General features: G+C 38.7%; 1 protein-coding gene across 6 annotated transcripts in view; it reads left to right on the plus strand.

Annotated features, from left to right (window-relative positions):
- Positions 1 to 17865, plus strand: part of WNK3 (WNK lysine deficient protein kinase 3) — a 428084-nt gene that overhangs the window by 6862 nt on the left and 403357 nt on the right. The window contains exon 1 of one of the 6 annotated variants that reach the window (XM_049872577.1): positions 10833 to 10918. The exons of the other annotated variants lie outside the window; for them this stretch is intronic. The gene's annotated coding sequence lies outside the window, so the exon portion shown is untranslated. Of the gene's footprint in view, positions 1 to 10832; positions 10919 to 17865 lie in introns of those variants that run through there. 6 annotated transcript variants of the gene reach the window in all.

A 17865-nucleotide genomic window follows, 5' to 3' on the forward strand; every position in this document is an offset into this window, starting at 1 on the left:
CCCTACCCCCCTCATAACCATCAGAGAATATTTTCTTCTCTGTTTAAACTATTTCTGAGTTTTTATAATAGTGGTCTTATACAATATTTGTCCTTTTGCAACTGACTAATTTCACTCAGCATAATGCCTTCCAGGTTCCTCTATGTTATGAAATGTTTCAGAGCTTCATCACTGTTCTTTATTGATACGTAGTATTCCATTGTGTGAATATACCATAATTTATTTATCCATTCATCCATTGACGGGCACTTTGGTTGCTTCCATCTTTTTGCTATTGTAAACAGTGCTGCCATGAACATGGGCATGCATATATCTGTTTGTGTAAAGGCTCTTATTTCTCTAGGATATATTCCAAGGAATGGGATTGCTGGATCGTATGAATTGTGGCATTGGTGAAGAATATTGAATATACCACAGACTGCCAAAAGAACGAACAAATCTGTCTTAGAAGAAGTGCGGCCAGAATGCCTCTTAGAGGCAAGGATGGCGAGACTGTGTCTTACACAGTTTGGACGTGTTGTCAGGAAGGATCAGTCCCTGGAGAAGGACACCATGCTTGGTAGAGTACAGGGTCAGCGGAAAAGAGGAAGACCCTCAACGAGGTGGATTGACACAGCGGCTGCAACAATGAGCTCAAGCATAAAAACGAGTGTAAGGATGGCTCCGGACCGGGCAGTGTTTTGTTCTGTTGTGCATAGGGTTGCTATGAGTCGGAACCGACTGGAAGGCACCTAACAACAACAACAGTAATGATGGTTCTATTTTTGCTTTTTAAGGAAGCGCCAAATTGATTTCCAATGTGGTTGTATGATTTTACATTCCCACCAGCAGTGTATAAGTGTCCCAGTCTCTCCACAACCTCTACAACATTGATTATTTTGTGTTTTTTGGATTAATGCCAGCTTTGTTGGAGTGAGATGAAATCTCATTTTAGTTTTGATGTGCATTTCTCTAATGGGTGATGATCGTGAGTGTTTCCTCATGTATCTGTTAGCTACCTGAATGTTTTCTTTAGTGAAGCGTCTGTTCATGTCTTTTGCCCATTTTTTAATTGGGTTATTTGTCTTTTTGTTGTTGAGTTTTTGCAATATCATGTCAATTTTAGAGATCAAGTGCTGATCGGAAATGTCATAGCTAAAAATTTTTCCCAAGTCTGTAGGTAATCTTTTTACTCTTTTGGTGAAGTCTTTGGACGAGCATAGGTGTTTGATTTTTAGGAGCTCCTAGTTATCTAGTTTGTCTTCTGCATTATTAGTAATGTTTTCTATACCGTTGATGCCATGTATTAGGGCTCCTAATGTTGTACCTAGTTTTTCTTCCATGATCTTTATTGTTTTAGAGTTTATATTTAGGTCTTTGATCCATTTTGAGTTAGTTTTTGTGCATGGTGCGAGGTATGGGTCTTGTTTCATTTTTTTCAGATGGCTATCCAGTTGTGCCAGCACCGTTTGTTAAAAAGACTGTCTTTTTCCCATTTAACTGATCTGGGGCTTTTGTCAGTTATCAACTGCTCATATGTGGATGGATTTATGTCTGAATTCTAAATTCTTTTCCATTGGTCTATGTATCTGTTGTTGCACCAGTACCAGGCTGTTTTGACAACTGTAGCTGTATAATAGGTTCTAAAATCAGCTAGAGTGAGGCCTCCCACATTGTTCTTCTTTTTCAGTAATGCTTTACTTATCCGGGGCCTCTTACCCTTCCATATGAAGTTGGTGATTTGTTTCTGCATCTCATCAGAGAATGTCCTTGGAATTTCGATTGGAATTGCATTAAATCTATAGATTGCTTTTGGTAGTGTAGATATTTTTACAATGTTAAGTCTTCCTATCCATGGGCAAGGTATTATTTTCTGCTTTTGTAGGTCTCTCTTGGTTTCTTGCAGAAGTGTTTTGTAATTTTCTTTGTATAAGGCTTTTTACATCTCTGGTAAGATTTATTCCTAAGTATTTTGTCTTCTTTGGGGGTACTGTAAATGGTATTGATTTGGTGATTTCCTCTTCAGTGTTCTCTTTGTTGGTGTAGAGGAATTTTTGTACATTCATCTTGTATCCTGATACTCTGCTGAACTCTTCTATTAGTTTCAGTAGTTTTCTTGAGGGTTCCTTAGGGTTTTCTGTGTATAAGATCATGTCATCTGCAAATAGAGATACTTTTACTTCATCCTTGCCAATCTGGATGCCCTTTATTATTTTTTTCTAGCCTATTTGCTCTAGCTAGGACTTCCAGCACAATGTTGAATAAGAGTGGTGATAAAGGGCATCCTTGTCCAGTTCCTGATCTCAAGGGCAATGCTTTCAGGCTATCTCCTTTTAGGATGATGTTGGTTATTGACTTTGTGTAAATGTCCTTTATTATGTTGAGGAATTTTCCTTCTATTCCTATTTTGCTGAGAGTTTTTATCATGAATGGTTGTTGAACTTTGTCAAATGCCTTTTCTGCATCAATTGATAAAATCATGTGATTCTTGTCTTTTGTTTTATTTATGTGGTGGATTACATTAATTGTTTTTCTAATGTTGAACCATGCCTGCATACCTGGTATGAATCCCACTTGGTCATGGTGAATTTTTTTTTTTTGGTATGTTGTGGAATCCTATTGGCTAGAATTTTGTTGAGGATTTTTACATCTCAATTCATGAGGGATATAGGTCTGTAATATTCTTTTTTGTGGTGTCTTTACCTGGTTTTCGTATCACGGATATGGTGGCTTCATAGAATGAGCTTGGTAGTATTCCATCCTTTTCTGTGCTCTGAAATAGCTTTAGTAGTAGTGGTGTTTTTTTTTTTTAACCTGGTTTTCGTATCACGGATATGGTGGCTTCATAGAATGAGTTTGGTAGTATTCCATCCTTTTCTGTGCTCTGAAATAGCTTTAGTAGTAGTGGTGTTAACTCTTCTCTGAAAGTTTGGTAGAACTCTGCAGTGAAGCCATCCAGGCTAGGGCTTTTTTTTGTTGGGAATTTTTGATTACCTTTTCAGTCTCTTCTTTTGTAATGGGTCTATTTAGTTGTTCTACCTCTGTTTGTGTTAGTTTAGGTAGGTAGCGTGTTTCTAGGAATTCATCCATTTCTTTTAGGTTTTCAAATTTGTTTGAGTGCAGTTTTCAGAGTAATCTGATACGATTCTTTTAATTCCAGTTGGGTCTGTTATAATATCGCCCATCTCATTTCTTATTCAGGTTATTTGCTTCCTCTCCTGTTTTTGTTTTGTCAGTTTGGCCAGTGGTTTATCAATTGTATTGATTTTTTCAAAGAACCAGCTTTAGGTCTTGTTAACTCTCGATTTTTATTTCTGTTTCCTATTTCATTCAGTTCTGCTCTAATTTTTATTATTTGTTTTCTTCTGGTGCCTGAGGGTTTCTTTTGTTGCTCTCTTTCTGTTTGTTCAAATTTTAGGGATAATTCTTTGATTTTGGCCCCTCTTTTTGGATTTGTGCATTTATGGATAAAATTGACCTCTGAGCACTGCTTTTGCTGTGTCCCAAGGGTTCTGATAGTGCTTTCATTGTCATTGGAGTCTGTGAATTTCTTTATTCCATTATCGGTAATGTCTTCTGTAGCCCAGTCGTTTTTGAGTAGGGTATTGTTCAGTTCCCAAGTGTTTGATTTCTTTTTCTTGCTTTTTCTGTTATTGATTTCTACTTTTATGGCCTTGTGGTCAGAGAAGATACTTTGTAATATTTCATTGTTTTGGATTTGCTAAGGCTTGCTTTATGACCTAATATGTCGTTTATTCTAGAGAATGTTCCATGTGCACTAGAAAAGAAAGTATACTTGGCTGCTGTTGGTTGGAGTGTTCTGTGTATGTCTGTGAGGTCAAGTTAGTTGATTGTGGCATTTAGATCTTCTGTGTCTTTCCTGAGTATTTTCCTGATGTTCCATCCTTTACTGAAAGTGGTGTGTTGAAGTCTCTTACTATCATTGTGGAGCTGTCTTTCTCACTTGTCAATGCTGTCAGAGTTAGTTTTATGTATCTTGCAACCCAGTCATTGAGTGCATAAATATTTAATATGGTTATATTCTCCTGGTATATTGTTCCTTTAATCATTATATAGTGTCCTTCCTTATGCTTTATGATGGATTTAACTTTAAAGTCTATTTTGTCAGAAATTAGTATCGCTACTCCTGGTCTTTTTTGATTGTTTTTTGGTTGATATATTTTTTTTTCCATCCTTTGAGTTTTAATTTGTTTGTTTCTCTAAGTCCCAGGTGTGTCTCTTGTAGGCAGTATATAGACGGACCATGTTTTTTAATCCATTCTGCCACTCTCTGTCTCTTTATTGGTGCATTTAGTCCATTTACATTCAGCGAAATTATGGATGGGTATGAATTTAACGCTATCATTTTGATGACTTTTTTGTGTGTTGTTGAGAGTTTCTTTTTCCCACTTAAGTTTTTGTTCTGAATAGTTTATATATTGTCTTTTCCTCATCTTTGTTGTTGAATTTGGTTCTCCTGAGTCTCTGTTTTTTTCTTGCATTTTATTTTGATGTGTATGATAGTTTGTATCCTTTGTGGTTACATAAATATTTGCCCCTATTTTCCTAATTTAACCCAAACTTATATTTCTTTGTATCACCTTGTCTTCATCTCCACATGAAAGATCTATGACTACGTTTCTCATTCCCTCTTCATTGTTGTAATGTAGTCTTCTTTTACATAATAACATCACTGTTTCCCTGTTTTGAGTGTTTTTGTACCTCGATTTATTTCTGTGATTTCCCTGTCTGGGTTGACATCTGATTTCTTGTCCAGTGTTCTAGTCTTGGGTTAATACCTGATATTATTGATTTTCTAACCAAAGAACTCCCTTTAGTATTTCTTCTAGTTTTGGTTTGGTTTTTACGAATTCCCTAAACTCCTATTTATCTGGAAATTTCCTAATTTCATCTTCATATTTGAGAGAAAGTTTTGCTGAATATACGACTCTTGGTTGGCAATTTTTTTTTCTTCAGTGCTTTATATAAGCCATCCTATTGCCTTCTTGCCTGCATGGTTTCTGCCGAGTTGTCCAAGCTTATTCTTACTGGCTCTCCTTTGTAGGTGACTTTTTGTTTATCTGTAGCTGCTCTTAAAATTCTCTCTTCATCTTTGGTTTTGGCAGGTTTGATTATAATATGTCCTGGTGACTTTCTTTTAAAATCTACCTTATGTGGAGTTTGTTGAGCATCTTGGATAGACATCTTCTCATCTTTCATGATATCAAGGAAGTTTCCTGCCAACAAATCTTCAACCATTCTCTCTGTATTTTGTTATCCCTCCCTCTTCTGGTACTCCAGTCACTCATAGGTTATTTCACTCGATAGAGTCCCACGTGATTCTTAAATTTTCCTCATTTTTTAAAATTGTTTTTTCTGATTTTCCTTCAAATATATTGTTGCCCAGTGCTTTAACTTCACGTTCGGAAATTCTGCTCCTCTGACTTTCTATTGAGTTGTGTACTTCTGTAATTTTATTGTTAATCTTCTGAATTTCTGATTGCTGTCTGTCTATGGATTTTTCCAACTTATTGAATTTTTCATTGCATTCCTGAATAACCTTTTTAATTCCTTCAGCTGCTTCATCTGTATGTTCCTTGGCTTGTTCTGCAGATTGCCTCATTTTCTTCCTGATGCCTTGAAGGGTTTTGTATATTAATCTTTTGTATTCTTCAGCTGATAATTCCAGGAAGGCACTTTGATCTAGAAGATCCCTGGATTCTTTGTTTTGCGAGCTTGTTGAGGCAATCATGGTCTGTTTCTTTGTGTGACTTGATATTGACTATTGTCTCTGAGCCATCTGTAAGTTATTGTATTAGTTTATTTTATGTTTGCTTACCGTATCTTAGCTTCTTGCTTTGTTTTGTTTTGATATGCCCAAATGGGTTGTTTGAGTGAGCTAGCTTTATTATTTTCACCTTTGGAGCTCTGACAGCCTGTCCCCAGATGGCTAGAGCTGTTATCGGTATGTCAGTCTAGGAGTCCATTCACTTGTATGAATTCAGCTTCGTTGTCCAGGTAGCTGATCATCAAGTGTGTGGTACAGGCTCTGTCCGACAGTCTTAGAGGGCTAGGGTTGATTGGAGCAGGTACCAGTATCTGGTTGAAGCAGAGGGTCATGGTCTGAATAAGGCAGGTGGCTTAGAATCGTCCCCCGAGTGTCTCTGAGGAAAGCGTGTCCCTGCTCTCTAGAGCATACAGGTGGCTGGGTTCTGCAGACGGACCATGGGTACCCAATATTTTTGGTTGTAAGGAGCAGAAGGTACCACTTATCCTTCGACCCTTATCATGTGTGGCTGTGTTACCTGAGTGGAGCCACCAGTCTTTAGGCCCCTGATCTGGGTAGGTGAGGACCCTGTTTATTCAGCAAAGCGTTGTCAAACATTAAACACCCACCTCTCCACTGCACAGCTGAAACAGTTGTTGTCTGCCAGCAAGGGCCTGTTCTCATGAAATAGGCCCGCACAGGTCCATGTGGGGGGAAAGGTACTCAAAGTCCACGGACTGTTTATTCCTGGACAGGAGCTGCTTCTGTCCTGAACTCCCCTTGTTAGTGGAGCTGGCAAATTATCTTTTCCCCGAATTGCAAATTTATTCCTTTTCCAAGGCTGGGAGGATGGCTCGAGGTGCTCAACAGGGCCTATCTCAGGCCCAGGAAAATCAGCAGCCTCGGAGCCGGCTTGGGAGTGGGGGAGTGGTAAAATACACTCCAGTACTTAGCTTTTGCTGAGAGTGCCATTCTTCCCTGTTTCCAGAGGTGTGAGTAGGCTGTGTGGCTGGCTGCTTCTTCCTGAGGAAACTGCGGCCTGCCGCAGCCACTCCTCAGAATGTTGCCTGTGGGCTCTTGGCGATTCAGATCCTGTTACTCCTTTCCGCTTCTGAACTGACTTTCCTCCCCCTGCCACTCAGTTCGTTTTGTAACTTTGTCTCTGATGTTCAGGACTCCTAGCTTGTCATACATATACTTGTTTCACTTGTTTTTTGGGGTCTTTGTTGTAAGAGGGCTCGCTGGAAGCGTCCGTCTACTCCGTCATCTTTGCCCCGCTCTCTAAATACATTTTTAAAGGTCAGTCCTTATATTTGATGAATGGAGATATTCTAAATCTCTTTATGAGTTAGTGAGACTTTATGATCAGGAAACTTAGCGTGACAAACGGGATAATCCTTGTGCTAAAGTTATATTAGTGATTTCTTAATAAAGAGAATTATTTTTGTTTACAAAGTGTTTATATAGGTAAAACCTGAACTTGAAAATAGCAAACCAGACTTAGTCATTTAGTACCTTCGTATTGTGGTGAGTATATGTAACAAAATTTTCAGTTTTAACCATTTTCAAGTGTATAATTCAGTGACATTAATTACATTGACTGTTGTGCAACCATAACCACTATCCACCTCCCAAATCCCTTCATCACTCCAAATAGAAATTCAGTATCCATTAAGCAGTAAGTTCCTATTCCCCTCTCTTCCCAGCCCCTGGCAACCACTAGTCTACTTTTGTCTCTATATATGTCTATTATTGATATTTTATGTAAGTGAGATCATACAATATTTTGTACCTGACTTATATAATTTTGTCATTTGTGTCTGACTTAATTATCTTTTATTTAACCAGAAACTGGCATTTGATTTGTTCTAAAAGCAATTATATCTATTTGTTATATAGTTTATGATTATTCAGATCTGGAATCTATTCAAACAATTTGAGCCAACTTCTTATCCACAAAGTATATCAATCAATAACTTGTGGAAGCTTTTTATTTATAGCTTAACCTGTAATCACCTATATATTATCCTATTTGTTTAGGAATAGTGTAAGATTATTTCATAATGGCAAGCTTTTAAGACCCCAGATGCAACTCATCAAAGTAAGATGTAGAACATTCTCTTTATGAACTGTGTTACGCCTATTGACCTAGAAGTCCCCTGAGACCATAGTGTCTAGCCCTCATCCCCAGTAACTCAGTCCCTCAAGGTATTTGGATGTGTCTAGGAAGCTTCTCCCTCATGTGTCTGTCAGTTTGTCGTACTGTGGGGGCTTCTGTGTTGCTGTGATGCTAGAAGCTATGCCACCGGTATTCAGATAGCAGCAGGGTCACCCATGGTGGACAGGTTTCAGCTGAGCTTACAGACTAAGACAGACTAGGAAGAAGGACCTGGTGGTCTACTTCTGAAAATAATTATCTAGTGAAAACCTTATGAATAGCAGTGGAACATTGTCTGATATAGTGCCGGAAGCTGAGCCCCCCAGGTTGGAAGTCACTTAAGAAATGACTGGGGAAGAGCTGCCTCCTCAAAGTAGAGTCAACCTTAATGATGTGGGTGGAGTCAAGCTTTCGGGCCTTCATTTACTGATGTTGCCCAATCAAAATGAGAAGAAACAGCTGCAAACATCCATTAATAGAACCTGGAATGCACGAAGTATGCATATAGGAAAATTGGGAATTGTCAAAAATAAATGGAATGCATAAAGATCGATATCCTAGGCATTAGTGACTTGAAATGGATTGGTATTGGCCATTTTGAATCATATAGTCTACTATGCTGCAAATGACAACTTGAAGTGGAATGGCGATCTATCCTGAAATACAACGCTGTCAGTGATAGGATAATATCCATATGCCTACAAGGAAGACCAGTTAATATGACTATTCAAATTTACACACCAACCACTATGGCCAAAGATGAAGAAATTGAAGATTTTTACCAGCTTCTGCAGTCTGAAATTGATCGAACATGCAATCAGGATGCATTGATAATTACTGGTGATGAACTGTGAAAGTTGGAAACAAAGAAAAAGGATCGGTAGTTTGAAAATATGGCCTTGGTGATAGAAACAAAGCCAGAGACCGCATGATAGAATTTTGCAAGACCAATGACTTCTTCATTGCAAATACCTCTTTTCAACAACATAAACGGCAGCTGTACACATGGTCCTTGCCAGATGGAATACCCAGGAATCAAATAGATGATATCTGTGGAAGGAGATGATGGAAAAGCTCAATATCATCGGGCAGAACAAGGCCAGGGGCCTTGGAACAGAATTGCTCACATGGAAGTTCAAGTTGAAACTGAAGAAAATTAGTACAAATCGATGAGAGCCAGAGTATGACCTTGAGTATATCCCACCTGAATTTAGAGACCATCTCAGGAATAGATTTGATTTATTGAACACTAACGACCGATGACCGAAGACCAGACGAGTTGTAGAATGACATGGAGGACATCATACATGAAAAAAGGAAGAGGTCATTAAAAAGACAGGAAAGAAAAGACCAAAATGAATGTCAGAAGAGACTGAAACTTGCCCTTGAACATCAAGCAGCTAAAACAAAAGGAAGAAATGATGAAGTAAAAGAATTGAACAGAAGATTTCAAAGGGTAGCTCGAGAACACGAAGTATTATAATGACATGTGCAAAGACCTGGAGATAGAACCCAAAAGAGAAGAACATGCTTGGCATTTCTCAAGCTGAAAGAGCTGAAGATAAAATTCAAGCCTCAAGTTGCACTAATGAAGGATTCTATGGGGGAAAATATTAAATGACGCGAGAAGCATCAAAAGAAGATGGAAGGGATACACAGTCATTATACCAAGAACAATTGGTTTAACATTCAGCCATTTCAAGATGTAAATGATGGTACTGAAGGCTCCAGGAATTGACAGAATATCAATTGAGATATTTCAACAAATGGATGCAGCACTGGAAGTGCTCACTCATCTATACCATGAAATTTGGAAGACACCTACCTGGCCAACTGACTGGAAGAAATCCATATTTATGCCTATTCCCAAGAAAGGTGGTCCAACGGAATGCAGAAATTATTGAACAATATCATTAATATCACACGCTAGAAAAATTTTGCTGAAGATCATTCAAAAGTGGCTGTAGCAGTATATCGACAGGGAACTGCCAGAAATTCAGGCCAGATTCAGGAGAGGAGGTGGCACAAGGGGTATCATTGCTGATATCAGATGGATCCTGGCTGAAAGCAGAGAATTACAGAAGGATGTTTACCTGTGTTTTATTGAGTATGCTAAAGCATTTGACTGTGTGGATCATAACAAATTATGGATAACATTGTGAAGAACGGAAATTCCAGAACACTTAATTGTGCTCATGAGGAACCTGTATATAGATCAAGAGGACAGAACAAGGGGATACTGCGTGGTTTAAAATTAGGAAAGGTGTGCGTTAGGGTTGTATCCTTTCACCATAACTATTCAGTCTTTCTTTTGGTTTGTTTATTTAGTCTGTATGCTGAGTGAATAAATCCGAGAAGCTGGACTATACGGAGAAGAAAGGGGCATCAGGATTGGAGGAAGACTCTTTAACAACCTGCAGTATGCAGATGAAAGAGCCTTGCTTGCTGAAAGTGAAAAGGACTTGAAGCACTTACTGATGAAGATCAAAGACCACAGTCTTCAGTATGGATTACACCTCAACATAAAGAAAACAAAAATCTTCAGAACTGGACCAGTAAGCAACATCATGATAAACGGAGAAAAGACTGAAGTTGTCAGAGATTTCATTTTACTTGGATCCATAATCAACACCATGGAAGCAGCAGTCAAGAAATCAAAAGATTCATTGCATTGGGCAAATCTGTTGCGAAAGACCTCTTTAAAGTGTTGAAACGCAAAGATGTCACCTTGAAGACTAAGGTGTGCCCAGCTCAAGCCATGGTATTTTCAGTTGCCTCATATGTAGGCCAAAGGTGGGCGATGAATAAGGAAGACTGAAGAATTGACACCTTTGAACTGTGGTGTTGGCAAAGAATATTGAATGTACCATGGACTGTCAAAAGAACAAACAAATCTGTCTTAGAAGAAGTACAACCAGAATGCTCCTTAGAAGCAAGGATTGTGAAACTTCGTCCCACATACTTTGGACATGTTATTGGGAGGGATCATTTCCTGGAGAAAGTCATCATGCTTGGTAAAGTACAGGGTCAGCTGAAAAGAGAAAGACCTTCAGTAAGATCTATTGGCAGGGTGGCTGCAACAGTGGGCTCAAGCATAACAACGATTGTGAGCATGGCGCAGGACCAGGCATTGTTTCGTTTTGTGGTACATAGGGTCACTATGAATTGGAACTGGTTTGACGGCACCTAAGAACAACAACAAGGAAGCTTCTGTGACTTTGCCTTGGTCAAGTTGTGCTAACTTCCCCTATATCGTGTGTTGTCTTTCTCTTTACTATTGTTAACACTTGTCTACTATGTAGATAGTGATTTTCTCTCCCCACCCTTCCCTTTCTTTCCTTTGTAACCATCAAAGATTATTTCTGTATGTAAACCTTTTTTTTTTTTTTATAATAGTGGTCTTGTACGATATTTTTCCTTTTGTGATTGAATATTTCATTCAGAATAATGTCCTCCAAATTCATCCATCTTGTGGGATGTTTTCCGGGTATGTTATTGTTCTTTATTGTTGTGTAGTAATTGTGTGTATGTGCCATAGTTTGTTTATCCATTCATCTGTTGATGGGCACTTATGTCTGTTCGTGTGGCGGCTCTTATTTCTCTAGGATATATTCCTTGTAATGGGATTGCTGGATTGTATTGTATTTCTATTTTTAGCTTTTTAAGGAGGTGCCATATCATTTTCCATAGTGATTGTATCATTTTACACACCCACTGGCAGTGCGTAAGAGTTCCAATCTGCCTGCAACCTCTCGAACATTTGTTATTTTCTGTTTTTTTGATTAGTGCCAGTAATGTCAGTGTGAGATAGTATCTCATTGCAGTTTCGATTTCCATTTCTCTAATAGCTGAAGCCCTGGTAGTATAGTGGTTAAGAGCTCGGCTGCTAACCAAAAGGTCAGCAGTTGGAATCTACTAGCCAGTCCTTGGAAACCCTATGGAGAAGTACTGTTCTGTCCTATGGGGTTGCTATGAATCGGAATCAACGCAAGGGCAATGGGTTTGCTTTTTGGTCTAATAACTAATGATTGTGAGCATTTCCTCACGTGTCTCTTAGCCGGTCAAATGTCTTCTTTGGTAAAGTATCTTTTCATATCCTTTGCCCATTTTTGTTCTTTTTTTAAATATCCCTATCTTCTTTAGGGGTCTGTAGAAAGGGGCCCAACACGCTGTGTGGTCTTTCAAAACCACATGACCAGAAAAGGCCATTTGTTCAATAAATACTAATTGAGTACCTGCTAAGTGCCAGGCACTGTTCTAGGATCTGCCATAACAAGCCTTCAGAGGGGTTGCACAAGTTCGAGTTTAACAGAGTAACAAGGAGAGAAGAATTTCAGATTTCTAAGGCTCTTCCTTTTTTGTTTTTAATCGGACAATAGAACAGCAACTACCATAGGCTGTCATTAACAGGTAAGATATTAGATAGGGAGCCTCTTCCTCAGGGCTGCCTGACTTCTGCTTCCCTCCTTTCTAAGTCTAGCATAGCACATCTCAGGATCCAGGACCAGGAGATCTGAAAAATGAAGCCAATTTTGCTGCTGAGTAACTGAGACAAATGGAACACTGTCTAAAGGCAACCCCCCCAAATTATCACTGCCCCATGCCCAAGTCCCTACTGTCATTTGCTTTACACCTGGAGTTTAAGGACTTTTTTTTTTTTTTACCTTTTTCTCGCCATCATGCCAATGCAGCACATGGCAGCAGTTCAGGTACATGAATTATCATTACTATGGCGGAAGGAAACTTCAGAGTAAGTTTCTACACAGATCATTCATTCATTTGTTGTTGTTGTTAGGTGCTGTCGAGTCAGTTCCGACTCACAGTGACCCTTTGCACAACAGAACGAAACACTGCCTGGTCCTGCGCCATCCTTACAATTGTTGTTATGCTTGAGCTTATTGTTGCAGCCAGTGTGTCAGTCCACCTCGTTGAGGGTCTTTTCTTTTCCACTGACCCTGTACTCTGCCAAGCATGATGTCCTTCTCCAGGGACTGATCCCTCCTGACAACATGTCCAAAGTATGTAAGACACAGTCTCGCCATCCTTGCTTCTAAGGAGCATTCTGGTTGTACTTCTTCCAAGACAGATTTGTTCGTTCTTTTGGCAGTCCATGGTATATTCAATATTCTTCGCCAACACCACAATTCAAAGGCATCAATTCTTCAGTCTTCCTTATTCATTGTCCAGCTTTCACATGCATGTGATGCGATTGAAAATACCATGGCTTGGGTCAGGTGCACCTTAGTCTTCAAGGTGACATCTTTGCTTTTCAACATTTTAAAGAGGTCCTTTGCAACAGATTTACGCACTGCAATGCGCCTTTTGATTTCTTGACTGCTGCTCCCATGGCTGTTGATTGTGGATCCAACTAAAATGAAATCCTTGACAATTTCAATCTTTCCTCCATTTCTCATGATGTTGCTCATTGGTCCAGTTGTGAGGATTTTTGTTTTCTTTATGTTGAGGTGTAATCCATACTGAAGGCTGTAGTCTTTGATCTTCATTAGTAAGTGCTTCAAGTCCTCTTCACTTTCAGCAAGCAAGGTTGTGTCATGTGCATAACGCAGGTTTTTAATGAGTCTTCGTCCAATACTGATGCCCCATTTTTCTTTGTATAGTCCAGCTTCTAGGATTATTTGCTCAGCATACAGATTGAATAGGTATGGTCAAAGGATACAACCCTGACGTACACGTTGCCTGACTTTAATCCAATCAGTATCCCCTTGTTTTGTATGAACAGCTGCCTCTTGATCTAATTCATTCATTTAACAGGTATTTATTGAGCACCTATTATGAACCAGGGATTGCTTTAGTTGCTGGGGATATGTTGGTGGACAGAACAGTCAATAAACCCTCCTTCCACAAAGCTTAACGTTTTATTTTATTTATTTTATTGTATTTTAAGTCAAAATTCATATAGCCATTTAGTTTCTCATTAAACAGTTAATATGCAAATTGTTTCGTGATGTTGGTTGCCAACCCTGCGATGAGTCAACACTCTCCCCTTCTCCACCTCGAGTTCCCTGTTTCCATTGTTCCAGTTTTCCTGTCCCTTCCTGCCTTCTCATCTTTGTTTTGGGCTGGTGTGCCCATTAGTCTCCTCTGCACAATTGAACTACAGAGCACGTTCCTCATGTGTGTTATTGTTGGCTCTATAACCAAAAACCAAACCCAGTGCTGTCAAGTCGATTCTGACTCATAGCGACCCTATAGGACAGAGTAGAACTGCCCCACGGAGTTTCCAAGGAGCGCCTGGCGGATTCGAACTGCCGACCCTTTGGTTAGCACCTGTAGCACTTAACCACTACGCCACCAGGGTTTCCTGTTGGCTCTATCCCCCACAGATGTGTCTGATCTTTGGCTGAGGGGTGAACATCTGAAATGACTTCAGTTCTATGTTAAAAGTGTGTCTGTGTTGGCCAGCTCTCGGGGTTCTCCAGTCTCTGTCAGATCAGCAAGTCTGGTCTTTTTTTTGTGAATTTGAGTTTTGTTCTACATTTTTCTCCTGCCGTGTCTGGAACCGTCTACTGTGATCCCTGTCAGAGCAGTCAGTGGTGGTAACCCGGCACCATCAAGCTGTTTATCAAAATGTCCTTTGCCCATTTATTAATTGGATTGTCTTTTTGTTGTTGAAGTATTGTATAGATTTTAAGAGATTAGGCCCTCGTCAGATACATTGTTGCCAAAGATTTTTGTTTGTAGGTTCTGTTTTTACTCTTTTGGTGAAGTCTTCTGATAAGCATAGGTATTTAATTTTTAGGAGGTCCCAGTTATCTAATTTATCTTCTGTTGTTTATGCATTTTTAATTTTGTTTGATATGCTATTTATGCTGAGAATATGTCCCCTAATTTTGTCCTTGTGTTATCTTCCAGGAACTTTATAGTTTTAGGTTTAACATTTAGGTCTTTGATTCATTTTGAGTTAGTTTTTGTGTATGGTTTGATGTATGGGTCCTGTTTCATTTTTTTACAGGTGGACATTCAGTTTTGCCAACACTGTTAAAAAGACTCTCTTTTCCCCATTTAAAGGACTTTTGTACTTTGTCAAAAATCAGCTGACCATAGGTGGATGGATTTATGTCTGGGTTCTCGATTTTGTTCCATCGGTCTATGTGTCAGTCCTTGTACCAGTTCCAGGCTGTTTTAACTTCCGTGGCTGTATAGTAGATTCTGAGGTCAGGTAGCATGAGGCCTCTTATCTTGTTCTTTGTTTTCAATAATGCTTTTGCTTCTTCAGGACCTCTTCCCATATAACGTTGGTGATTAGTTTTTCCATCTCATTAAAAAATGCTGCTGGTGTTTGGATTGGGATTATATTGTATCTGTAGATCACTTTGGGTAGATTCGACGTTTTCACAATGTTGGGTCTTTCTATCCATGAGCATGGTATGTTTTTCCACTTAATGTAGGTCTCTTGGTTTCTTTGTACATTTTTGAGGAATTGTCATACTATTTTCCATAGTGGCTGTACCATTTTACGGTCCCACTAGCAGTGTATAAGAGAGTTTGAATCTCCCACGACATCACCAGCATTTGTTACTTTTTGTTTTTTTGATAAATGCCATTTTCTCAGGGGTGAGATGGTATCTCATTATAGTTTTGATTTGCATTTCTCTAACGGCTAATGAACATAAGCATCTTTTCATGTATCTGTTGGCTGTCTGAATGTCCTCTTTGGTGAAGTGTCTGTTTATGTCCTTTGTGCGTTTTTTGGTTGGCTTGTTTGTCTGTTTGTTGTTGAGTTGTTGCAGTTGTCTATGTATTTTAGAGATTAAACCCTTGTAAGATATGTCGTTGCCAAAGATTTTTTTTCCCAGTCTGTAGGTTCTCTTTTTACTCTTTTGGTAAAGTTGATAAAGTCTTTTGGTTAGCATAGGCGTTTAATTTTTAGGAGATCCTAGTTATCTAATTTGTCTTCTGTTGTTTGTGCTTTTTTAGTTGTGTTTGATAGGCTATTTATGCTGAAAATTAGGTCCCCTTGTTTTGTCCCTTTGTTAACTTCCAGGAACTTTGTTTTAGCTTTAACATTTAGGTTTTTGTTCCATTTTTAGTTAGTTTTTTGTGCATGGTGCGAGGTATGGATCCTGTATCATTTTTCTCAAGTGGATATCCAGCTTTGCCAGCACCATTTCTTAAAGAGACTGGTTCTTCCCCATTGGATGGAATTTGATCCTTTGTCAAAGATCATTGAATTTAGTTCTGGGTTCCCAATTCTATTGCATTGGTCTTTGTGTTTGTCAGTGAACCAGTACCAGGCTATCTTGATTATTGTGGGTATATAGTAATTTTTGAGATTGGGGAGTATGAGACCTCCTACTTTGTTCTTCTTCTTCAATATTTCTTTAGCTATTCAGGGCCTATTTCCTTTCCATATAAAGTTGGTAATTAGGTTTTCTATTTCATTAAGGAATGCTATTGGGATTTGGTCCAGGATTACAGTATATCTATGGAATATTTTGGGTAGTATTGATATTTTCACAATGCTGAGTCTTCCAAACCATGAGCATGGCATGTTTTCCATTTATGTAGGTCTCTTGTTTTCTTGCAGTAGTGTTTTATAGTTTTCCATGTATAAATCTTTTATGTCCCTGGTTAGGGTTTATTCCTAGGTATGTTATCCTTTTGGGGGCTATTGTAAATGGTATTGTTTTCTTGGTTTCCTTTTTGGTCTCCTTGTTAGTGTAGAGGAACCCAACTCATTTTTGTGTGTTGATCTTATACCCTGTCACTTTGCTGAATCCTTTTGTCATGGATTGAATGTGTCCCCCCCAAAATATCTGTCACCTTGGCTAGGTCATTATTCCCAGTATTGTATTATTGTCTGCCATTTTGTCATCTGATGTGATTCCCCTATGTGCTGTAAATCCTATCCCTGTGATGTAATGAGATGGATTATTGGCAGTTATATTGATAAGAACTACAAGATTAGTTAGTGTCTTAAGCCAATCTCTTTTGAAATATAAAAGAGAGAAGTGAGCAGAGAAACAGGGAGACCTCATACCACCAAGAAAGCAGCACCAGGAGCAGAGCGTGTCTTTTGGACCTGAGGTTCCTATGCAGAGAAGCTCCTAGTCCAGGGGAAGATTGATGACAAGGACCTTCCTCCAGAGTTGACAGAGAAAACCTTCCTTTAGAGCTGATGCCCTGAATTTGCTAGACTGTGAAGGAATAAATTTCTCTTTGTTAAAGCCATCCCTTGTTGTATTTCTGTTACAGCAGCACTAGATGACTAAGACACCTTCCATTAGTTATAGTAGCTTTCTTTTGAAATCTGTGGGATTTTCTATGTATAGGATCATGTTGTCTTGGAATAGAGGTAGTTTTACTTCTTCCTTTCCAATTTGGATACCCTGTATTTCCCTTTCTTGCCTTATTATTCTGGCTTTAGTATAAAATTGAATAAGAGTGGTGATAATGGGCATCATTGTATCATTCCCGTTCTCAAGGAGCGTGCTCTTAATCTTTTTCTGTTGAGAATAATGTTTGCTGTTGGTTTTGCATAAAAAAAAAATGTACCCTTAATTATGTTGAGGAATTTTGCTTCTGTTCCTATGTTCCTAAGAATTCTTATCAGGAAAGGGTGATGGATATTACTGAATACTTTTTCTGCATCGATTGAGATGATCATGTGGTTCTTTTGTTTTATTTATGTGAATTACATTATTGATTTTCTAATGTTGAACCAGCCTTGCATCCCTGATGTGAATCCCACTTGATCATGATGTATTATTTTTTTGATATGCTCTTGAGTCCTGTTGGCTAGAATGTTGTTGAGAATTTTTATGTCTATATTCATGAGGGGTATTGGTTTGTAATTATCTTTTTTTTTTTTTTTGGTGTCTTTGGTATCAGGGTTGTACTGGCTTTATAGAATGAATTAGGGAGTGTTCCTTCCTTTTCTACATTCTGAAATAGGTTGAGTAGAATTGGTGTCAACTCTTCTCTGAATGTTTGGTAGAAT

The sequence above is a fragment of the Elephas maximus genome, chromosome X (genome assembly GCF_024166365.1).
Source record: "Elephas maximus indicus isolate mEleMax1 chromosome X, mEleMax1 primary haplotype, whole genome shotgun sequence".
Classification (NCBI taxonomy): domain Eukaryota; kingdom Metazoa; phylum Chordata; class Mammalia; order Proboscidea; family Elephantidae; genus Elephas; species Elephas maximus.